This window comes from Sorex araneus, chromosome 2 (genome assembly GCF_027595985.1).
Source record: "Sorex araneus isolate mSorAra2 chromosome 2, mSorAra2.pri, whole genome shotgun sequence".
Lineage (NCBI taxonomy): Eukaryota > Metazoa > Chordata > Mammalia > Eulipotyphla > Soricidae > Sorex > Sorex araneus.
In genome coordinates this window covers 319,914,408-319,940,139 of record NC_073303.1, presented here as the reverse complement: position 1 = coordinate 319,940,139, position 25,732 = coordinate 319,914,408, and positions in this window count along the sequence as shown.

The following is a 25,732-nucleotide window of genomic DNA, read 5'->3' as shown; positions in this document are numbered from 1 at the left end:
TGCATTACATTTTACGATTTGGAGACTCATTCATTTTATCTAGATATCTAAAATGTCCTTTTTTTTATGCCTTTGGCCGCTTATCATTATTTTGCTATATTTATTTATATCTCACATATAAAAGATATATATTTTAAATTTTTAAATTTATTTTAGTGAGACCTATACATATGATGATTAAAGTAAATACTTGAAATTCTCTAAAATTATAAATGATTTGTTAATTTTTAAGCATTTTTATCTTTTAGTTTGTAAGTAAAATTTTTAATTAATTGTATGCATATTCCAATACATTGTAACAGTAACATGAAACATATCAGTTCTACTAATACCAGGCTTAGTCAAAGGAAAAGGTATTTTTCCTTCTAAGGTAAACATAGTCTTTATGTTAGAAAATATATAATTCTTACATATATGCATTAATAATAAATATTGTTATAAAATATAGATATAACAAAGTCATCTAAATATAGAATATTTGATATAAATTATCATTAATTCAAAATTGAAAAAAGTATAAATCCCTTCACAAACATAAACAGAGCTTTTAAAATCTTTTAGAGATTAACCATAAGCACCATGACTGAGAGCTCTACTCAGTGGAAAAGTCCTAAGTAGTTTGCATTATCTTCTAAAGAAGCTCCTTATTGTGTCTTTCCAAACTTCTTTTAAGACTATATAATTCCTGTAGCAGACCTGTGGCTGCAAAACTCTGGGAATGGGATCTGGTTTTCTGGCAACAATGCTCAAATGGTCCTGCACATAGGAAGACCCAGACAAAGTGACCCCCACGGCCAGAGCTTCGGGGTCGTAGGACACAATTTACTGCAGAGGATAATACAAGGTATATACAGGGGCTGTTGGTTCCTAGATGGGAGGAGTAAGGTGAGTTGTCTGGTTACATGGGCTAGCTGAGCTAGTGTGCTGCAAGAGACTGTCTGTCAGAGACTCATCCCGTTGCTCTTCAATTTGCTTGAGCGGGCACCTGTAACGTCTCCACTGTGAGACTTGTTGTTACTGTTTTGGGCATATCAGATACACCATGGATAGCTTGCCAGGCTCTGCCATACAGGCGAGATACTCTCGGTAGCTTGCAAGGCTCTCCAAGAGGGCGGAGGAATCAACCCGGGTCGGCTGTGTGCAAGGTGATCACCCTACCCACTGTGCTATTGCTCCAGCCATGCAAGATGAGTTTAATTTTCTTTTTCTGGTTAATTATGACTATTTTTTATATTATGAAATCAAATATTCATTCATGATAAAAATCCTCAAGAAAATTGAGGTGAAGGTCTAGGTGTTGGAACGTTGTATGATGAAAACCTAATCATGACAACTTTGTAACTATATCTCATGATGATTCAATTTAAAAAATATTTTGAAGAAACATTCTCTAAGATAATACTGGGCTGTAAAAAATCTCAAGATGGCGTGAGTGGGAGGGTGAGACACAACGTTGTGTGGTGTCATTGTGTTGTCCGCGCGCACCACTCGCGTTCGTTGTTCTCGAGCCACTGTGCATGGACCGGATGGGGACGGCTCCTCATTGTGCTCTGCTTCTGTCTGTCCCCCTGTCTCTGTCTCTGTAGTCTCTCCTCTGGTCTCTTCTGACCTCTCTCTCTCTCCGCTTCTGTGTCTTCTCTGTTCTTCTTCCGTGTCCTCTAGTGTGTCTCCTTCTCTGTCTCTTCTGTCTTCTTCTGTCTCCCATCAGTGCCCCCACTGTCTTAGTTTATATAGAAAATTGCATAAGGCAGTAGCACAAAGGTGGGTATAACATTAACAAATCAACAAAGAAGGGTAAGACCATTTCTTGAGGAGATAAACAAAATCTCATCTAAGGAAATCTCATCTAAGGAGATCCCCTCAAGGGTGGAAGCCAAACACGGGTGTGTCACGGTGTGTCCCTTTCTTCCTTCCTCATCTAGTAATCTGATTAAATAGTTATAGTGAATTTACTTCTAATATTTCTAGCAATGTCATTCTGTATGAGCACAGTAATAGATGTATCAGACTTAAAGTTTGGTTCTTCCTGAGGACATTCACTATATATTCCAGACCACAGTCCTCAGGCCAGGTTAGTCTTCCTAACCCCAGCAGGGTCCTAGTCTCATTGTTACTTTTGGATCATGACAGCATTTGTCTATGACCATGCTCTCAACTTATAGTTGGGTATTGTGGCGCTTTGGCCTGGCCCATTTCGATGCCAGGATAGCTCACAGCTTGCCCTGGGTCCATTCCGTCCCTTGTCAGGACCCTGCTTTTGGGGTGCTAGGAACTAAGGGCAACTGAGTTGAGAAAGCAGATGCCCGGGAGTAAATATTATTGGATTCAATCAGCTCCCAAGTTACAAAGCATATTATTAACTGTCTTCCTGTGTCCATACAGAAAGGACACTGCTTTAAGGTAAACTAGTGCCCTGCGGCAAGCTAAAAGGACAAACCCCATGTTATCCTACAGTGGGCATCTATCAATAACCAACCCACAGCCAGAATCATTATTAATGTTGAAAAATAAAAGAAGTATTCCTCTGAGATAAGGAACAAGGAAAAGATAATCACTTTTACTAAATATAGTATTAGAAGTCCTAGCAACAGCAAATGATATCAAATGGTTTCAAATTGAAAAAACAAAGTCAAATGATCACTTTTTGTTTGTTATGATAATAGAAGACTAAGTCCATGAAAAGGCTTCTAAAAATGTTAGTAATTATGGCAAAGTAGTTGACTACAAAGTCTACATACATAAAGCTGTTGTGTCCCAATATGCAAATAATGAACTAGATAAGTTCATTTAACAAATGAATAGTTCATTTATCAACTTAAAACTAGAATATAAAGAGAAAATAATCTACACCATTCAAAGTAGTGTCAGAAATAATCAAGTACCTAAGAATTAACTTAACAAAAAAGATGTGAGAGTTTTAAACCTGAAGAAGTTAAGAAAGAAATAAATGAATTTAGAAAATGAAAAAAGAATCAATATAGGTTTCTGCTGGAGACATGGATGATACCTTAATATCCTAATAATGCTGATCTAGGGAATGTATCAGGTGCCAGTGCTTGAACTGAGTCAGCCACTTACAAGGCAAACGTCCTTGTACTCTATTGTCATTCTTGCCCCCATATATAATGTTTTAATGAAACGTTGATGAGAGGACCAGAAAGATAGTACAGTGGGTAGGATGCTTGCCTTTTATGAACCAACCCAGGTTCAATCCCTGGTACCCTGTATATTTCCTAGAGTCCACCAGCAGTAATCTTTGAGTGCAGAGCCAGAAGTCAACCCTGAACATTACCAGATGTGCCCCCCCCCAACCCTTGTGAAAAATCGCTGATGTATATCCTGGTAGAATATTGTCTAAGCTGCAGAATCAGTGAAGCAAACAACAATAAAAGCTCTGAACTTTGAACATTTAAGTTGATGGTAGTAATGTTATCCTTATTTCAATAAATTGTACCTATTTGGTAGACAAATTAAAATAATTTGTAGGCTATTACTAAAGGAAACAGCATTTTTAGATTACAGAGGAGGTTAGTGCAATAGTACAGTGGTTAGGGCATTTGCCTTGCATGTGGCCAACCTGGGTTTGATCCCTGGCATCCCATATGGTTCCCCGAGCACTTCCAGGAGTGATTCCTGAGTGCAGATCCAGGAGTAACCCCTGAGAATCGCTGGGTGTGATCCCCTCACCCCAAAAAATAAGATTACAGAGGAAATGGGCTGGAGCAATATTGAAGCTGGTAGGGTGTTCGCCTTGCATAAAGCCAACCCAGGTTCGATCCTCCGCCCCTCTCAGAGAGCCCAGCAAGCTACCAAGAGTGTCTCACCCTCACGGAAGAACCTGGCAAGCTACCCATGGTGTATTTGATAAGCCAAAAAGAGTAATAAGTCTCACAATGAAGACGTTACTGGTGCTCGCTCGAGCAAATCGATGATCAATGGTATGACAGTGATACAGAGGAAATACCACAAAAGTAATATGGCTAAGTAAAACTTAAACATGTAAGATTTGAATTAAAGCAAGTTAAACTTATTCAGTTTCTCTTAAAATATGAATATTCTAAGCTCAGGAATATAGGCTAAAGAAATGAAGCATATTCTTTATGTCTGTGAATCTCCAAGATTTATCCTCAGCAATATAAATCCCCTATACCACCACCTATAGCCATGGTGGTCCACAGCACAGCTGAGGAGTCCCTTTCTCCACAAAATTATATTCTATATCTCCATTATGGAAATATGATACCATGACAACAAATAGCAAAAATTGTGCCTAGTGAAAAGTTCTGACTTCACTCATTTAAAATGTACATGAGTGTTTTGAGGACTATCTGATTCCATATTTGCAAAGGAATAAAATGAGATTAATTAAGGTTACTGTCCTATGCAAAAATGAAATAAAAAACTTAAATTTTCATGCATAATCTATGTGAAGGCTTTGGAGACATTTTTAAAATGCAAAATTTAATACAACTAATTAGGCAAAAAAATGGATATTTTGAGCATAAAATATCAACAGTTAATAATACTATTGAAAGTGTTGTTTCTATGTATATCTCATTAGAAATAGATTCTGATCATCAGAAGGAGAGAAAGAAGTACAAATACTAAAAAATAATTTTTTTGTTTTACAATTGCATTTTTTACTGATGTATTTAAACTTTGTTCTTGAAATAGGTAAGTTAGTCTTCTTAGACTATTTCTGAGAAAATATTTGCATTATAAAAGATCTTTAGTCAAGCATTAATATTTTAGTTCTCACATATTAAGGTGAGACGTCATGAACTTTATCCTGACAACATGAAAATTAAGAAATTGAAAATCAAGAACTTTAGACTTAGCAAAGTGAATTGTGTGATAAACTTCAGTAACCCAAATTTGGAGTGTCAAATACACCTAGAGAAATAAAACAATTCTCTTTATTAGCTATACCTGTGATTTAAATTCTGGAAATACTTTAGTAATGTGACTAATTTTTGGAGTTTGTATAGATTCAATAGAGTAAAGCCAAAGAATTTTATGCGATTTTATGTTCTTTGACACTTTCACCAAGAACTTTCTAGAAAATATCCTTTGTGAAGTCTTTGGAGACAAGACCATTGATTGCAGTAAATTGTTTGATTTCTGGCACCACACATATTCACGAGCATGACTGTGAGTTATCTGTGAGTACAGAGTTTGGAGTAGCCTATATGCACCTTCAGGTGTGGTCCTAAAACCACAGCAAGAGAAAAAGGGAGATTAAAATATATATAAAAATATATGTATCCTCTTGCAATGTATCGCAGGGGAAAGTAAGAGATGAGCATCCGTTGCAAAGAAAGTCCAGACCTTTTCTATAATGAAGATTGTTCCTCTAGTAGAAATATTTTACAGGAAAGAAATTCTTTCATACTGGTAGTTAAGAACTAAAGGAAATTGATTGTAGTTGTGAGGCATGGATGAAAGGAGAGATCATTATAGAGAAAACTTACCATTACCATCACATTTGTAATCCATGGCAAAAAACCTACTGTGATACTAAGATCTAACCAAGAATATAGAATGTTTCTCCTATGCAATTTACTGGGATCCAACATAATGCTACAACTATCAGAAATTAAGAATGAAGGAGGAATGAAAGGTAAGTGAAAAATGATAGGAGAGACAGAGTGAGAAACCTAGAGGGAAGGGAATGGTCTCACAAAGAGAGCTTCAACAAATAATAAACACAGCCTCGTTCCTGGACAGACTATCAGACTATCATGTCAACATCTCATGGGGTTTCTCTTATACAGTGCACATATAATATTCTACAACCTGCTACATCCCATGGAGGTGGGGGTGGGGAAATCTCTATATCACAGAAATGCAAATCAAAATGGCAATGAGATATCACCTCATACTAGTGAAAATGGACAATATTAAAAAGGCCCGGAAACAAACAGTGCTGGTGGATATGTGCTATAGAAGCAAAATTTCACTGTTCATAAAACTATTAATACTTTATGGAAAATAGTATGAAGAATTCTTGAATTTAAAAATAGAACTGCCAAATTATCTAGCATGTAACCATCTATATCCCAAAATACCAAAATCATTGCTGTATAGAGACAAATGCATGGCTAAGCTTTAATGTTTACTCTAGCTCAATTTACAAAAGTCAGGATTTGGAAATGAGCCAAGTACACAACAAGTGAGCAGTAAGGGAGTTCTACTACCTATTTTGACTACAATGCTGTTTGGATAACACACGATTAAACCAAGCTTTTTTGTTTCTATGTTTTTGGGTTACACCCAGTTGTACTCAGGTGACACATGGCTCTGAACTCAGGGATCACTACTGGCAGGATTTGAGAGACTGTGTGGAATGCCAGGGGTGAATCAGGTTGGCTGCATGTGAAGCAAGTGTCCTACTCACTGTACTATCAAACCAACCCTGAAATCATGCATTTGCTTCAGTGGTACCACTGTACCATCAGTACTATGCTGGAGAGTAAATCAGAAGGAGAGCAATAAATACTGGATAATCTCACTCGTATATAGAGTCTAAAGAAACACAGAAAGGGAATAAAGAATAAACAGTGGCCAATGGAAAGAATTTCTTGAAGTATTACCAAAAGAAATGATACGGAAATTAGCTCATTGTACAGGGATGTAGTTCAGTGGTAGAGCACTTCTCTCATACTTGAAAGGCCCTGACTACTATGCCCAGCACAACAGTAAAACTAAAACTAAACAGAGAACTGAGGCAGCTAAGGGAGGAAAGGGAGAAGGGACTTGGGGACAGTGGTGGAGAGATCTAGGCACTTTGGCGATGGGTGAGGTACAGAAACATTATAGATATAAAATAGCAAAATTAATATTGTTGCAATCAGTCATACTTTCAAAAAGAATTCTTAAGAGATAAGAAATCTTCAGAACAAATATATAATTTTGGAATATAAGGTAGTTTTTATTGGAATCTAAAATTACTATTTTTAACACTTTGATGCTATAATTAACATTTTAATATTTGAGTATTCAAATAAATATAGGGAAGATATTAATTGCTAAAATAAGCATAGATGAAAAAAATCCAAGAAATAATCTAAGGCACTATTAAAAATTAGTAAATGAAAATTATTTTACTGAACTCATTTATAGCTTCAGTATGTTCAAGAGTGTTTAGTGATAGACTTGCATAAAGAAAAGAAGGACTTGAAGGAGAACAAAAGAAAAGAACATTCAAATTTAAGAGACAATATTCAGAAATAAGTAATGACAAAAATCCTAACTGGACCATCAGATAGGAGACAATTTTGAAATATCTGAAAGAGTTATGACTTAGAGACATAAAGTAATATAAATACAAACAAAAATTAAAATATAAACAAAATAACCAAACAAGCTGCATACTAAAACTTCAGATATCAAATCTTAATTCTCGTTAGGGATCATATAAGAAAACATTCCTCACCATGGACTTTTTAGATATTTTTCAGAACAAGTTTATGATGAATAAAAATGGATATCTAGATTCTATGTGCGAAAGTATAGAAGGAAAATAAATTTTAAAGCATAAAAAGATAAAATCCAACAACCTAAAAGTCAACATCAAACCCAAATAACATTTTCTCAAACAAAAGCTGAAATAATTCATCAAAAATCAAGTATGACCTTTATGAAAGTTCAAAAATTTCTCAGACATAAGGAAAATTATGCAAGTCAGAAAACAAGCCAAGCAAAGATATAAAAATAAATGCAATTTTCTTGTATTTAATAGTTCTTAATTGACCTAAAAATACCTGTTCATAATAAGAGTAATTAAAAAAGCAATTAAAAAATAAAAATAAAGTGCATTGTATTGTGTGATTATGACTTGTGAATATATTAATATTAACAGAGTCAGATGATATAAGAAGCAATTAAAAATGTAATTTACACAAAGTAAATGTGTCAATTGGGTCAATTGACTAAAGTTGACTTTGTCAATTATTCAAATGTTATTCCAAAATATGCAGACTCTTAAAATATGTACAATGAAAATTCCAGAGCAATGACTAAAATATTTTTCTTTTTGCTTTAGGGTTATACCTGATGCTGCCAGGGCTTACTTCTGGTTCTGTGCTCAGGAATTCTTTTTGCAGTGCTTTGTGGACCATATATAAAATAAACTTAAAAAAACATATATCCTGAAAAATTATAAGGAAGAGTTATTTAAAATGTTTGAATAGAGCTGGATAAAATAGAAAAATAGACAGGTGAATAAAATTTTCAATAGATAGAAAATACAATTTTTACAGCTTTAAATAGCCCTATTCTGATAATAAATTTTAGTGTTATGGTATATAGAAAAATTCAGACAAAATGCTTAAACAAAAAAAATCATTTTGTTTATAAGAAGCGTACTTCAAATATAAATATATATACAATCAATTAGGTAAAAAAATAACATCATAATGAAAGATATACCTTACTGACAATTACCTACAGTAAAGTGAAAGCTTTATTAATTTATGACAAAGCAAACTTTAAAAGGAAAGTGTTAGGATGACATTGGTTTATCCTTTGTGCCTTGCCACAGGGAGCTTAGGTTTATTGGATTGCACCCATCACAGTGCTCCCAAGACATTCCCATTCCTCTGTGTTTATCTGTAACCTCTTTCTTTGTGCTCCGCTACCCCAACTGTTCAATCAGACTCTGTTAATTTGTAAGTATTAACTTGAAAATCTTCTCCTTATGTCCTTTGCATAGTTAATTTAGAGCAATTTCTTTTTTTTGTATGGACACAGGAAGACAATTAATGCTATGCTTTCGTAACTTGGGAAGTTAATTGACTCCCAATAATATTCACTCCTGGGCATCTATTTTCTTGATTTAAGCCTCAGTTGCCCTTAGTTCCTAGCACCCCAAAAGCAGGGTCCCGATGAGGAACTGGATGGACCCAGGGCAGCTGTAAAACTACCCTGGCATCGAAATGGGTCAGGCTAAGTGCCATAATACTTAACTATAAGTTAAGAGCACGGTCATGGACAAATTATGTCATGATCCAAAAAGTAACATCTAGATTAGGATCATACTAGGGTTAGGAAAGATTAATCTGGCCTGAGCTCTGTAATCTGGTATCTATAGCGAGATGTCCCCAGGAGAGCCACCCTACAAGCTTAATGTATCTCTTACTGTGTCCATACAAATGACTAATATTAAGAAATAGAATTAAGATGAATGTTTAAATGATTATTGGACTAAGGAAAAAAGAAAAACCCCTAGGTGGTGTTTCACTCTTGAACTGGATCTCCTGGCTCCAGGGAAGGGCTTTGATATGTTGATTGTGCTACCTGACCTAGGTGTGGTTGCTACTGCCAAGGTTGGGAGGGGGAGTTGGGAGAGAGACTAGAGGAGAGACAAGGACAGTGGTGAGTCTGAGAGTGGAGAGATTAGCAAGGGGGACAGAAGGAGAAGGATGTAGGGGTAGAATGTAGAGGAGAGTCAGAGGAGAATGGAGGCAAGGTTGGAATAAAATGCAAGTGATACCAACCAGCTTGGCCCTCATTTCCTCCTTCATCTGCTCATGACATCAGCCATCCCAGGTGGGGAAGTGGCCCGAGACCACTGAAAACAGGCTGTGAGGGAGAGCCTTGGGAGACTTGGTGTTACTGCTTTTGGCAAAATGAATAGGCCATGGGTAGCTTGCCAGGGTCTGCCGTGTGGGCAGGATACTCTCGGTAGCTTGCCGGGCTCTGTGAGAGGGACTGATAAATCGAACCCAGGTCGGCCGCGTGCAAGGCAAATACCCTACCTGTTGTGCTATGGCTCCAGTCCACAAAATTCCACAATGTTGGAAAATAAAGAATTCACTTCTAAATTAGTAACAGATATCTTTTTTAAAAAAATTTATTTTATTGAATCACCAAGTGGAAAGTTACAAAGTTCTCAGGTTTATATCTCAGTTACACAATGCTCAAACACCCATCCCTTCACCAGTGCCCGTATTCCACCACCAATAAAAACAGAAACAAAAGCGAAAACAAAACAAACAAATAAAAACAAACAAACAAAAAACAGTATACATCCCACCCCTCACCCCACAACCCACCCCATACGTGAGTGATAATTTCACTTCCTTTTCTCTTTACCTTGATTACATTCCAGATTTCAACACATAACTCACTATTGTTGTTAGAGTTTCAAAACAGACTCACTATTTTTGTTGGAATTTATCCCCTAAGAATACAGCTCTATTAGCAGGGAAATATTTGATAATAAGTTTTCCACTGATGAGAATGAAGAGATAAAATGTCTTTACAATTTCTGTATTATAGTAATTAAGTCCGCGAAGATTTAAGTTTGAAAATGAATCATTTCCCTTCCTGGAACAGCATGTAGCCAAAGTTAGTTCACAGTCTCCATAAATGGGTGCAAGCACTTGCTGGAACCCCAATTCCTAAAGCTGTCTCTGGTTCCCGCTTGGTCCACATCCACCGGCCCTGCAGAGGCATGGGCACCCGGGCCGAAAACCCGGCCGGCCGGAGCGGAGCACCGGCCCTGACTGGCAGTAACAGATATCTTAATGTTCAAAATGGAAATTGAAGCATACTTTGAATTCAATGAAAATAAAAATAAAACCAATAAAAATTTTAGGATACAGCAAAAGAGTCATGAGGGATGAATTTCACAGCATTAAATGTATATATCAAAGAAGAATAAAATCTAAAACAGTCTATTCCATGTTAGATAATTTTATAAAGAAATATGAATTAAGTCATATAAACTGTTAAAAGATTAATAACACAGTATAAATTAATTAAACAAATGGATACTAGAGGTTGTTGGATTAATATATAACAATAAATTTTTTAAAAACTTTTATTTTTAATTAGTGAATCACCGTAAGGGTACAGTTACAGATTTATACATTATTGTGCTCATGTTTCCACCATACAAAGTTCGAGAACCCATCCCTTCACCAGTGCCCATTCTCCACCAACAGTAAACCCAGCGTCCCTCCCACCCTCCCCACTCCCGTCTCCCCCTACCCCAAACTGCCACTATGGCAGGGTATTCCCTTTTGTTCTCTCTCTCTGATTAGGTATTCTGGTTTGCAATAAAGGTGTTGAGCGGCCATTGTGTTCAGTCTCTAGTCTACATTCGGCACATGTCACCCCTCCCCCACATGACCTCCGACCACATTTTACTAGGTGTTCCCTTCTCTGAGTTGCCCAGAATGAGAGACCAGCCTCCAAGCCATGAAGTCAACCTCCTAGTACTTATTTCTATTATTCTTGGGTGTTAGACTCCTAGTCTATTATTCTATATTCCACAGATGAGTGCAATCTTTCTATGTCTGTCTCTCTCTTTCTGACTCATTTCACTTAGCATGATACTTTCCATGCTGATCCACTTATCTGCAAACGTCATGACCTCATTTTTTCTAACAGCTGCATAGTATTCCATTGAATAGATGTACCAAAGTTTCTTCAACCAGTCATCTGTTCTAGGGCACTCGAATTTTTCCAGATTCCGGCTATTTTAAACAGTGCTGCAATGAACATATAAGTGCAGATGTGATTTCGACTATACTTTTTTGCTCCTCTGGGATATAATTCTCAGCAGTGGTATTGCTGAGTCCAATGGGAGCTCAACCTCTAGTTTTTTGAGGATCGTCCATATTGTTTTCCAAAAGGGCTGAACTAGTCGGCATTCCCACCAGCAGTTTAGAAGGGTCCCTTTCTCCCCACATCCTCTCCAACAGTGGTTGCTTTTGTACTTTTGGATGTGTGCTAGTCTCTGTGGTGTGAGGTGGTATCTCATGGTTGCTTTGATCTGCATCTCCCTGATGATTAGTGATGCAGAGCACTTTTTCATGTGCTTTTTGGCCATTCGTATCTCTTCCTGGGAAAACTTTCTGTTCATTTCTTTACCCCATTTTTTGATGGGGTTGGATGTTTTCTTCTTGTAGAGTTCAACCAGTCCTTTATATACCATTGATATCAAACCCTTATCTGATGGGTATTGTGTAAATATCCTTTCCCATTCTGTAGATTGTCTTTGTATTCTGGTCACTGTATCTTTTGCGGTGCAGAAGCTTTTTAGTTTAATGTAGTCCCATTTGTTTATCTCTGTTTCTACTAGATTGCTTAGTTCCATGTCATCTTTGAAGGTAACTTTATCTTCAATATTGTGGAGGGTTTTGCCAACCTTGTCTTAAATGTACCTTATGGTTTGTGGTCTGATGTTGAGGTCTTTAATCCATTTGATCTGACTTTTGTGCATGGTGTCAGGTCGAGGTCTAAGCCCATTCTTTTACATGTGGTTGTCCAGTTGTGCCAGCACCATTTGTTAAAGACGCTTTCCTTGCTCCATTTCACATCTCTTGCTCCCTTGTCAAAGATTAGATGATCATACATTTGGGGTTGTGTGTAGGGATATTCCACCCTGTTCCATTGGTCTTCAGCTCTGCCTTAGTTCCAGTACCATGCTGTTTTAATTGTTACCGCTTTGTAGTAGAGTTTAAGGTTGGGGAGGGTGATGCCTCCCATCATTTTTTTTTCCGCCAAGAATTGTTTTAGCTATCCATGGGCATTTATTGTTTCATATAAATTTCAGGATTGCTTGATCCGTTTCTTTGAAGAATGCCATGGGTATCCTTGTAGGGATCGTGTTAAATCTGTACAGTGTTATGGGGAGTATTGCCATTTTGACAATGTTTATTCTCCCTATCCATGAGCAGGGGATATGTTTCTATTTCCTCATGTCCTCTTTTATTTTATGGAGTAGCGTTTTATAGTTTTCTTTGTAGAGCTCCTTTACTTCTTTAGTCATGCTGATTCCAAGGTGTTTGATTTTCTTGGGTATGATTGTGAAAGGGATTGCTTTTTTCATGTCCCTTTTTTCTGTCGCATTGTTTGCATATAGGAAGGCCATGGATTTTGGGGTATTGATTTTATATCCTGCGACTTTACTGTACAGGTCAATTGTTTCTAAGAGTTTCTTACTAGAGCTTTTAGGCTGCTCTAGGTATAGTATCATATCGTCTGCAAATAGTGAGAGATTGATTTCTTCCTTTCCGATCAGAATACTCTTAATATCTTTTTCTTGCCTGATGACTATTGCTAGTCCTTCCAATACTATATTAAGGAGAAGTGGTGAGAGTGGGCATCCTTGTCTTGTCCACTATCTTAGAGGAAAGGCCCTTATTTTTTCTCCATTGATGATAGTGCGTGCCATAGGTTCGTGGTAGATGGCTTTGACTACCTTGAGAAAAGTTCCCCCAAAACCCATTTTGGTGAGAGTTTTTATCATGAATAGGTGTTGGATCTTGTCAAATGCTTTCTATGCATCTATTAATATGATCATATGGTTTTTATCTTTACTTTTGTTGATATGATGGATTATGTTGATTGATTTCCGAATGTTAAACCATCCTTGCATCCCCGGGATGAATCCCACTTGGTCATGGTGTATGATCTTTTTGATGAGTTGTTGGATTCTATTTGCTAGTGTTTTGTTGAGGATCTTCGCATCAGTGTTCATCAGGGATATTGGTTTTCTTTGTTAGTGGTGTCTTTGTTTGCTTTTGGTATTAGGGAGATATGTGCCTCGTAGAAACTGTTCAGAAGGGTTCCTGTCTTTTCAATTTCCTGGAAAAGCTTGAGGAGAACTGGCAACAAGTCTTCTTAAAATGTTTGGAAGAATTCGCCAGTGAATCCGTTTGGACCTGGGCTTTTGTTTTTGGTGAGACTTTTGATTACGGTTCAATTTCCTTGATATTTATGGGCCTATTCAGGTATTTTATGTCTTCTTGGTTCAGTCTTGGGAGATTGTATGAGTCAAGGAATTTGTCCATTTCTTTTCGGTTCTCTTGTTTCGTGGCATATAGACTTTCTAAGTTGTCTCTGACGATCTTTTGAATCTCCTTGGTTTCTGTTGTGATGTCCCCATTTTTATTTCTGATTTGTTTTATTAGGGTTTTCTCTCTTTCTTTCTTTGTGAGTCTTGCTAGCGGTTTATCAATATTATTTATTGTCTCGAAGAACCAGTTCTTTGTTTTATTGATCTTTTGGATCGTTTTTCGGGTTTCCATATCGTTAATTTCTGCTCTAAGTTTAATTATTTCTTTCCTTCGATCTGGTTTGGGTTCCTTTTGCTGGTCCTCTTCTAAGATCTTGAGCTGTGTAGTCAAGCTATCTATATAGGCCCTTTCTTCCTTTCTGAGGAAGGCTTGCAGAGCTATAAATTTTCCCCTTAACACAGCTTTAGCTGCATCCCATAGGTTCTGGTAGCTTGTGTCTTCATTCTCATTTGTTTCGAGTTATCTCTTGATTTCTTCCTTGATTTCTTTCGTGACCCAGTTGTTGTTCAGTAGTGAGTTGTTTAATTTCCAAGTGTTTGATTTGGTTCTCCGGGTCTGTGCGTGATTAACTTCCATCTTCAGTGCATCATGGTCTGAAAAGATAGTTGATACAATTTCTATATTCCCAATTCTATTAAGGTATAATTTGTGGCCCTGAACGTGGTCTATTTTGGAAAACGTTCCGTGTGCGCTGGAAACGAATGTGTATTCTTTCTTTTTGGTGTGTATAGCCCTGTATAGGTCTATTAGCCCTGTCTCCTCTATTTTTTTCCTTCAGAGCCATCGTTTCCTTGCTGAGTGTTGTTCTTGTCAATCTATCCAGAGGTGATAAGGCAGTGTTGAAGTCTCCAACTACTTATGTGGTGCTAGTTTTGTCCTCCTTAAATTCTGTTAGGAGTTCTTTTAAGTATTTAGCTGGTCGTTCATTAGGTGCATATACGTTTAAGAGTGTGATTTCTTCCTGTTGTACATTTCCCTTGATGAATAGGAAATGACTTTTGCTGTCCCTTCTAATCTTTTTCAGCCTGAAATCTATGTTGTCGGATACTAGTATGGCCACCCCGTCTTTTTTAGGGAGCTGTTTGCTTGCAGGATTGTTTTCCATCCTTTGAGTCTGTGTTTGTTCTGACTATTCAGATGTGTTTCTTGTAGGCAGCAGAAAGTTGGGTTTAGTTTCCAAATCCATTTTGCCACTCTGTGCCTCTTGATTGGTTCATTTAGACCATTGACATTAAGAGAAATTATTATCATGGGATTTTGTGTCATTTTTCTCTAGGGTTTTTCTGTAGGGTTGTTCTTGTAGGTTTTTTCCTTGTCTTATAGTAGCCCTTTGAGTCCTTCTTTTAAATTTGGTCTTGAGTCTATGAAGTTCCTGAGCTGTTGCTTCTCCTTGAAATAGTGTATGGTTCCTTCAAGTTTAACTGAGAGTTTAGCCGGGTAGAGTATTCTTGGTGTGGCATTCATTTCATTAAGTTTTTTCACTATATCCCACCATTGTTTTTGGACTTGGAGGGTTTCTTCTGATAGGTCTGCTGTGAATCTAAGGGATGCTCCTTTGTATATGATCTCCTTCTTTGATCTTGCTGCTTGCAGTATTGTGTCTCTATCCACAACATCCATCATTCTGACTATGATATGCCTTGGGGATTTTCTATTTGGGTCCCTTTTAGCTGGCACCCTTCGGACTCCTTGGATCTGGATGTCCACATTCTCTAGCTCTGGGAATTTTTTAGCAATGATGTCTTTAATGGTGCTTTTTTTTTCACTGGGATTGGTTCCATGTGGTTCCGGCACTCCCATGATTCTTATGTTGTTTCTCCTGAGGTCATCCCCTAGAACTCTAATTTGCTCTAGAGCCATTTTGAGGTCTTTTGCCATTATTTGTTGTTCCCTATATGCTTTGTGCAGCTCATCTTCAAACTCACTGATTCTGTCTTCAGCTGTAGTCATTCTACTATTGAGGGCTCCTACGGAGTTTTTTCTTTCATCTACTGATTCTTTTAGTTGTGTGACTTCTGTTCGTCGCTTTGAAATTTCTGCTCTCATTTCTTCCTGGATTATCCTAGTGGAGCGTTCCAATGCTGCATCCATATTCTCCCTTAATTTATTGGAAGTTCGTTCCATAGTTGCTTTGAGTTCGTGAACCATCCTCACAATTTCCTCTCTGAATTCTTTATCCAAGAGGAGGTTGTATTTCTGGGAAGTCGCTGCTGAGGTTAGTGAGATATTTTCTTGGATCTCTCCTCGTGGTGGGGATTTTCGCTGTTTCTTCATGTTGTTATGGGCTTTACTATCCGGTGCTCTCCTTAGCTTGGGAGGGGCCTCAAGTGAATATGTGGGGGCTATGCTCTTTTTACAAAGGACTTTTATGTGCAACTTGATGTGTTCACTGACAGTTTTCGTGAAATTAGGATAGGCTAGGTTAGTCGACTATGAGCATATAGTGACTAAGATGACCAGGGAATCCTTCAGAGGAGTGGGTTCTATCAATTGTGGCCAAACGACAATGCAATGAATGAATGGTAAAAAAACAACTGTGGCCTCATCAGCAGCCGCAGCTCCAGAAAGAGGCCATGCCCACCTTGAGGCCAAGCCCCCTAAGGTGAGGACACGCCCCTAACCAGCAGAGTGGGGAGTGGTCAGGAACTGATGGCGGCAGCCGAAAGGTGCCAGGAGGGGGTGGGGGCGTCAGGGCGAGCCAAACCGTGGCGGGCAGGGGACGGGTAAGGGGCTTCTCTGCGCTGGGCAGGGTCTCCAAGGGATTTCTTATTTACCTGCAGAGTGGGGAGTCAACAATAATTTTTTTTATGTAACAGTGTTAGAATTTATAATTTAACAACCCACAACATAAGTTACAATATTATACAAAGATGAAGTACCTAGCAACAAATTTCGCATAATCTGTAGGGTTTATTCATCACAGAAATGAGATCTTTTATTGTGGTAAAATCATTACATAATATAGTATAATTTTTGACAAATGCTATTATAAACTTACTGAACTTCTTAGAATTTGACCATGTGAAGGGTGAAACTTATTTTAAACAAAAATGCAATAGGATTTGTACCTGAATACCTTTGACTGAATAATATAATTGCATTACAAGTACATTAAGTGCCCTTACTTAAGGAAAAAGGGAAAAAGGCTTCCTAGGTTTCACTCAGATCTGTGGAACCTGTGGATAATTACTACACAATATAATGTAATCTAATCTAGTTAGCATAATAGTTTCCCTCACATATTTGTAGGTAGAAAATTCAGATTCTGTCATTAAATATTGAAAAAAACGAGTAAGCAGGAGGCAAATTAGGGCCAGATTCATCACAATTGGATTAGGAATTCCAGATAAACTTGGATACTAGACCAGAATGAACCATGTGATAAGGGTTTATATTTGGAGGCATATCTGTTAATACACACTGAGTTCACAACAGAAGCAACTATTTCCGTACTGGAAAGTTGATAAATGTGTTTTCTTTGTTCTGAGACCCTAGAAAATCTCTACTACAACAGGTAGCAAAACCAACTCCAAGATTTTGGGGTCAATTACTATCACAGCATGTACATATGACATGATTTGATGAAAGTGGAATTTAAAGAGCCCTCCTAACCCCTCATAAAATAAGTCACTTCAGTCTAATAAATAGAAACATGGGGAATATTTATAAGAAGTTTACCCAACATTCATATGTCATAGAGAAAGAAAATATTTAAAAACTTGATACAGACAAGAGGAGCCTTATTAGACGTGGAAAATACTTGAAACATATTTACTGGATGAGATCTTAGGACAGAAAATGATACTTCAAAAAACTAAAAAGCCTACTGATAAAGGAACAAACATGATAACCTCTAAGTACCTGGATTGCAAACCACCATAATGGCCCAAAAGGGTGAGGTAGAGAGAGTGAGACAGAGAGAGAGATAGAGATAGAACAGATAGAGAAAGAGACAGAGAGGAGAGAGAGAGACAGAGAGACAGAGAGAGGGAGAGAGAGAAAGAGATAGAGAGAGAGAGAGAGAGAGAGAGAGAACAAAGGAAAGTGCCTGAAGTGCCTGCAATAGAAATAGACTCAGGGGAGGGTGGCGGGAGAGAATCTGGGGCATTGATTGTGAGAAATGTACACTGATGGAGGGCTGTGTATTGGAACATTGCATGACTGAAACCTGACCATGATTAACTTGTATCTCACAATAATTCAATTAAAAATAAATTAAAACTAAGACACCTAACTAGGGGCCAGAGAGCTACGAGCTGCTTGCCACATGGTCAGCATATTTCAACCCTTGGCAACTCATATAGTCTCCCGAGCACCACCAGGAGTGCAAAGTCAGGTTGGAATACTAATACCATCAGATCTAACTAAAAAAAAATAAATTCAAAACATAAAAGATTAGTATTAGTTGATAAATATCAATATTGGCTTTTAAACTCTTACTTTTTACAATCTAAAATAAAATATAGATGTTAATAATGAGGAAGAGTATAAATAAATTATACAAAAACTCTTTTACTATTTATTAAACTTTTCTGTTAGCCTAAAGCTGTTATTTTAAAAGTACAAAATCAATGATGTATATCACACACAAAAAAGTTTCAATGGATTTAGTTTAAGAATGTTGGAAACTTGTGTTACTAGAACACAAGATAAGTTGAATTATATCAGTGATGTAAGATAGCAATATAGGAATATGTTTAAAATACAGATGCAACTACACTAAGTATTGAGATATAAATTACAACTATAAAATTTTGAAATATGTTTGCCAAGGCTGCAGGTGGAGTTGGAGATGCAAGCTGGGTGAGGTTCAGAGGGAGCATGCAAACTGGTGGAGGGAGTTGACACTGGCGATGAGATATCTGTTGGAATATTGCATGACTAAGATTCAACTATAAGTCGCAGTTCCTTAATTAAGAAGCACGAGTTGCTCGAGTGGTCTCAGTAACCTCTCCATTCGTCCTATCCCTGAGATTTTAGAAGCCTCTCTCTACTCGGCCTTCCCAACGATGCCACATTGGAGGCTCTTTCAGGGCCAGGGGAATGAGATTCAGCTGGCTTTGGCATATGGATACACCATGGGAAGCTTGTGAGGCTGTCCCATGTGGGCAGGAAGTTCTCAGTAGCTTGCTAGTTTCTCCCAGAGGGAGAAGTAGGTTATAAGATATCGCTTCTGTGAGCTTGCTTTTAAGTCTCTGGATGTTGGCCGTTGGTGGGATTATACACACCTGGGTTCCTCTGCCGGTACCTTAATGCATGAGGCTTGTCCAAACGTGTGGAGAGGGGCCTTGAGCATGGCTGTGGCTAGGTTCTGGTGGTCTTCAGACGCCGGGAGGCTCTGTTTACGGCGGTGAGGGAAGCTGGAGCCATCCCCTCTGAGGGACCCCCGGGAAGACAGTCAGGCGTGTGGGCAAGAGACTCTCTTTTAATTTCCTAATTTAATTAGGAAATTAAAAATGATCTAATACACAGTTGAGAATAACAAAATATTATATCAAAATTAAATTATTTGGAAATAGTGATGCCATAAGTTGGACTGGAGCAATAGCACAGCAGGTAGGGCGTTTGCCAACCCAGGTTCAATTCCTCTGTCCCTCTCAGAGAGCTGGCAAGCTACCAAGAGTATTTCCCCCGCCCAGCCCGGCCCAGCATGGCAGAGCCAGGCAAGCTACCTGTGGCAGTATTTGATTTGTCAAAAACAGTAACAACAAGTCTCACAATGGAGACATTATTGGTGCCCACTTGAGCAAATTGATCGCAATGATTTGTGATCACAAATTGATTACAAATCAATAACAACAATGGGATCACAGTGACAGTGACAAATAAGTTATGAGAATTGGGGCAAAGTATGTGAAAAAATAAAAACTTTTTATCATATGTGAATGTCAAATTAAGTAAGTGCATGTTTTTGTTTTGCCTGTTGGAACACATCCAGCAGTGCTCACTCAGGATTACCGCTGCACTCAGGAATTATTCCTGTTGGTACTAAGGGGACCATATGGGATTCCAGAGATCAAACCCCCGGGGATCTCTTACAAGGTGAGTGCCATACTTGTACTATCACTCAGATCCCAGTAACTACATTTAAGAAGATTTCCCCAAGGCTGGAGCAATAGTGCAGCAGGTAGGTAGTTGCTCGAACACAGTTGGCCTGGGGTCAGTCAGTCCTTAGTATCCTATGTAGTGCACTGGGGAACGCTAAGATGATACCTGAATACAGAGGCAGTGATAATCCCCTTAGTACAGCTGCGAGTGAACCCCTGAATCTACAAAATAAGATCTAACCAAAACTTTTAACATTTTTATACTTTTAAAATATATTTTACATATATTTTATATTTATTGAAGCATAATTCATAGGATAAATATATTAGGGATTGGAGAGTTTCTTGACCACACCTGGCTGTGCCAAAGACTTGCTTCCACTCTGTTCCTGCAGGTCACTTTGTATACTGTGTCAGAAAGGCAGCCAGGACAGCATGGAAGCCGTGTCTTACCAGCACTACTGTCTCTCCTACTCAGTAAGAAGCTTTGGTCAAAATCTTGAGCGGTTTAATTAGATAACTCTACCAATACACATGTTGTGCACCTTAACAATCACCAAGCCATTAAAAATTATCTGAGTTATTTTAAAATGAATGTAAACACTAAACATTAGTTACTAGCTGTTCATATTTTTGGGATATTTGATTAAAGTAGATTGTTTTCTTATTTATAGTTTCTTGATTTTCTGCCAATTTTCATGTACTCTTTTATATTGAGAAAATGTAGTGAAAATAAGCTTTCTGCTTTTATGACTTGAGTTACAGCCCCAGGCTATCCTGTATTAATAATAAATACTGTTGGCAAAATGTTTAGTATAAACTTTAAGATGATTTATTTTTCTCCCACAAGATCAGAAGTCCTACCAGAATATAGAATTAATTCAAATTTCATGTCCCTTCCTAGGGCCAACTGAATAAAAGATCTAAATTAGATAATGTTTTCTTTTGGCTTTTCTCCACTCCTTCCATGATTGTCTCATTATCTCTTTAAGTCATATAATTTCTGTATCCTGAGAAACCAAGAAGCTTCATTACCAAACTCACAGCCTTGAATGAGCTAAGAATCTTAGGTAGAATTTAAACATAACTAATTATAAATGATAAAAATGACTATAAAATAATTCCATATATTTGAAAACATTAACCTCCAAGGACCAAAAGAAAAAATTTCCTTTGGTTCTTTAAGGGAAAATGCAATTTACAGCATAGTTTTAAAGAACATTAGGTTAGAACCCTATTACCACATATGGTTACCATTAAGAGTAAGCTTCAAGCACCACAAATGTTGCCCTCAAACCAAATAAACAGAACCCACAAAATTTTTGTTTCAAAATATGTAAGAAATTTTGTGTGGACAATAAATGTATTAAATGGAGAGGTAGTCAAATCAAATCATAGTATTTAGTTATGAAGAACAAACTATTCATAACAATTTCATTCCAAGTTAAGGGAGTTAAGATAATAATAAACATATAAAATATGAGCATTTATTCTTACATTGTGTGTCTCCAAGTGAGCAAAACTTTTAAAGAGAATATTTAAAGTATATATATAATATTTAGATAGAAATAACTAGGAAAGGCTATAGAAAATAAAATGCTCACCAAAAGAGAAGAGATATAAGGAAATAAATTTAAATGTCTTAGTGATAACAGTTGTGCAAACATTTTTGAGAATAATATGGCAAAATACTCCAAGTTGCAGGTGGGGAAGCAACTCTAATTTGTAATTTGTTTTTGTAGTGTAATATATTATAGTGACAAATTTAATGCTACCAACATAATTTTACAGTACATGAACTTTGGAAGAAATAAAATCCTTTATATCTTGTCATAGAAATGTCTCAATTATAAGATATAGGTTCCACGATTCCCAGAAAAAGAGGAGACCCCTGCTACCTTCCACTAGAATCCAGGGCACACCTTCTGAGGACCAACAATGCTACACTGCCTCATTTATCATCTAGGTGCCTCCTGGGCTCTGGTGCCCTTCACACCCTGTTGCTTCTCTGGCTTCTCTGTTTCTGGGTTCAAACCTTTAGCTCCACCAAATCTAAAGGTTTCTTGTGTCTTATATATTTCCTCAAATATGTCTATAATGACCTTATATGCAAAGGGATATATTAGATATTTAACTGTATGACCAGTGAAATAGCATCCTAAGGGCATAAAGATTGCCAAAATAACTAAAGAAGAAGTTCTTTTTGTTGCTGAAAAAGAACAAATCAGTTCTGATCTCAGATATTTGAGAATTCAAAGCTCAAATTGTAGTATTCATTGATCTTTAAGAACAACAGTAAGGCAAAGGGTTTCATTTGTGTTGGAAGACAGGCAGAAGTCCTGGAAAATCAGCAAACTCAAATAAATGCTCAAGCCTTTTATTTTATTTGAGCAAATTCAAATAAATGGTCAAGGCTATGAAAATGAAGTAATCATTTGAAGAAAACTCACAGATGGATTGATATAGGATACCAAAGAGTACATGCAAATATAATTAAAAGGAGTTCAAAAATATAATAGCAAGCAACAGCAAAATGATTTTGCATTCAGAGGCTCTTAGCAGTGATATTGAAGACAAAATACTAGTCATAACCAAAAATGAAGTGATGAGAGAAAACTAAGTGAATGGCAGAGAATGTAAGATTTGTGATAGAGGAATATTCTTTGAGTTTTAAGAATACCAGGCGAGAAAAAGAGAAAGAGGAAAAGAGCTGGAGGAAGAAATAATGACTGAAAACTTTCCTTATCTCTCAAGAGAGGCTTCTGCACAGATTCAAGAGACATGAAGAGTACCAAACCAAATAAACACAAACGAAACAACGACAAGACACATAGTAATCAAAATGGTAAAATTAAGAGATAATGACAGATAACTGAAAGCAATAAGAGAGAAGAAAATCCCTAAATATAGGGGAAACGATATAACAATTTGATAAGTCAGGAAAGAGTGGAATGACATATTCAAAACACAGACTGATAAAAACTTTCAGCTTAGAAGTTGATATCCTCAATAGCTGTCATTAGATATCCTCTCAATGATATCTTTTAGATTTGAGGGAGGGATAAGAACTTTTCCAGAAAAACAACAACTATCAACATTTGTGAAAAATAAATCAATCTTGAAAGAATTGCTGAAATGCCACCTATAAAAATATCCAGAGACTCTTGCAAAAACAACTTGATTGTACACACACAAATGGCAATACAATCCTTTATGTCAAAAATATCACTCAGTATCAGTGGACTAAACCTCCTTATAAAAGGAATATAGTAACTGGATGGATCAGGAAAGAAAACCCATCCATTTGCTGCCTATAAGAAACGCACCTATACTCGCAATATCAATACGGATTTAGAGTAAGAGGATCAAGGGAACAACAGAACAAGAAATACTGTCAACAATTATGCAGCAAATGAAGTCTTGGTCAAGTTTATAAAGCTTGTGCTGACAAACCTAAAGAAACACATAGATGGAAGCAATAATAGTGGGATAATGGGAGACTTCAACATATCATTTGTATACCACATATCAGTAAAAGACAAGATCAAAAAATGATTAACTAAAAGAACTATAATTGTTAGACCTATACAGAGCTCTGCATCCCCCAAAGAAGAATACAGCTTTTTCTCTAGTGCATACAGAACTTTCTCCAGGTTACATAATATATCAGGGCATATTCAAATATTCATAATTTTACATAGAAATTTTACAAATTACCTTCTCAGACCACAATGTCATAAGTAGAATTTAATCACAGAAAGAAAATGGGGAAAAAGCTGGAAAACACACACACACACACACACACACACGCACACACACACTGCTAAACAAAAGTGGTATCAAAGAAGAAATCAAAGAAAAAAGTTGAAAAATCCCTTGAAACTAATGAGAATGAAGATACAAGCTAACACAATCTATGGGATTGAGTAAAAGCTGTATTGAGGAGTAAATTCATAGCAAACTAGGTTACATTACAAAAGAAGAAAAAGTCAAAATCAACAACCTAAACACACATCTCAAAAATCTGAAGAAGGAAAACAAATGTATCAATAAAGTATTATAAGGAGAGAAATAATAAAACTAGAGCAGAAAGCAACAACATAGAAACTAAGAAAACAATTCAAAGGATCAATGAAATCAGGAGTTGGTTCTTTGAAAAATTTACCAAAATAAATAAACTGTTAGTAGACTGATGAGAAAGAAAGATAGAAATTGTTAAAATAAATTAGATCAAAGATGAAAGGGGAGAAATTACAATAGATCCTTCAGAAATTCAAAATATAATGAGAGGTTACTATGAACAACTTTATAGCCTTAAGTAGTAGAATTTAGAGGTTATCTTTCAGAGATGGACAAGGAGGAAGTAGATAGCCTAAACAAGTCAATTATAAGTATTGATGATGAAACATCAAGAATCTCCCCAAGAACGTAAAGTCCTGCTCCAGGTGGTTTTACTGGTGAATTCTATGAAAGGTTAAAAAAAAATTTACTTTACTCCTTAAGTTCTTTAAAATATCAAAGGCAAACTTCTATGAAGCTAACATAACAATACACAAAGAATACAGAGACACTTCCAGAAAAGAAAATTTCAGAACAATCCCCCTGATCAATGTTGATACAAAAATTCATAAGAAAATCTTAGCTGACTGAATCCAACAATGACACATAAAACAAATAAAATAAAAACACTGATCAAGTAGGATACATCCCAGTCACGCAAGGATCGTTCAAAAATGCAAATCATTAACATCATACACAACATTATCATACACAATGATACACAACATTATAATACACAAATGAAAAGATAAAAATCATATGATAATATCAATTTATTCAGAAAAATCCTTGAAATATTCAACAACCATGCATGATAATATTCCTCAATGAAATAAGGATGGAAGGAATCTTCCACAAGATAATTATGGTCATCTATCAAAAATCTACAGCCAATATCATTCTTAATGATAACAATGGAAAGAACTTCCTTTGAGATCAAGTATAAGGCAAGGATGTCCATTGTCACCAGTTTTATTCAACATAGTATTAGAAGCCCTAGCTACAGCAATTGGGAAAAAAATCAGAAAGATCCAAATTGGAAAAGAAGAACTCAACCTATCACCTTTGTCTGATGACATGATTATCTACACAGAAGAGTCTACAAAATATTTCCTAGAAACAGTAAATCAATACAGCAAACTGTATTTGGCTACAAAGTATCACTGTATCACTGTCATCCTGTTGCTCATCAATTTGCTCCAGTGGGCACCAATAAGGTCTTCATTGTGAGATTTGTTGTTACTGTTATTGAATACACCACGGGTAGCTTGCTAGGCTCTGCCATATGGCTACAAAGTAGTATCCAAAAACATCGAGTATTAGGAATCAACTTACAAAAGATATACAATATCTAAATCATAATTTTAAATCACTTAAGAAAAAGATAAAAGGATACCTTAGGAAATGGAAAAAATACCCCAGGCTCATTGGGAAGAAGAATCAATATTACGAAAATGAGTATACTATCTAACCTGATACATAGATTCAAATCAATCCCCAAACAAATACAGATGACATGCTTCCAGAACCTAGAAATGTCAATAACTAAATTTGTATGGAATCAGTAAATACCATAAATACCCAAACCTATGCTTAAAAATAAGAAATTGGAAATTATTTCTTTACTTAATTTGTAGCTGTATCAAAGCTGTAGTTATCAAAACTCTATAGTACTGGAATACACATAGACCATCCAATCAATAGGTCAAAATGCCCAATATCAAAATCCCATATATATAAACAGTTATTTTTTGATAAGAATGGTGAGAACATGCACTGAAGAAAGATAGATTATACAGAAAATTATTCTGGGAA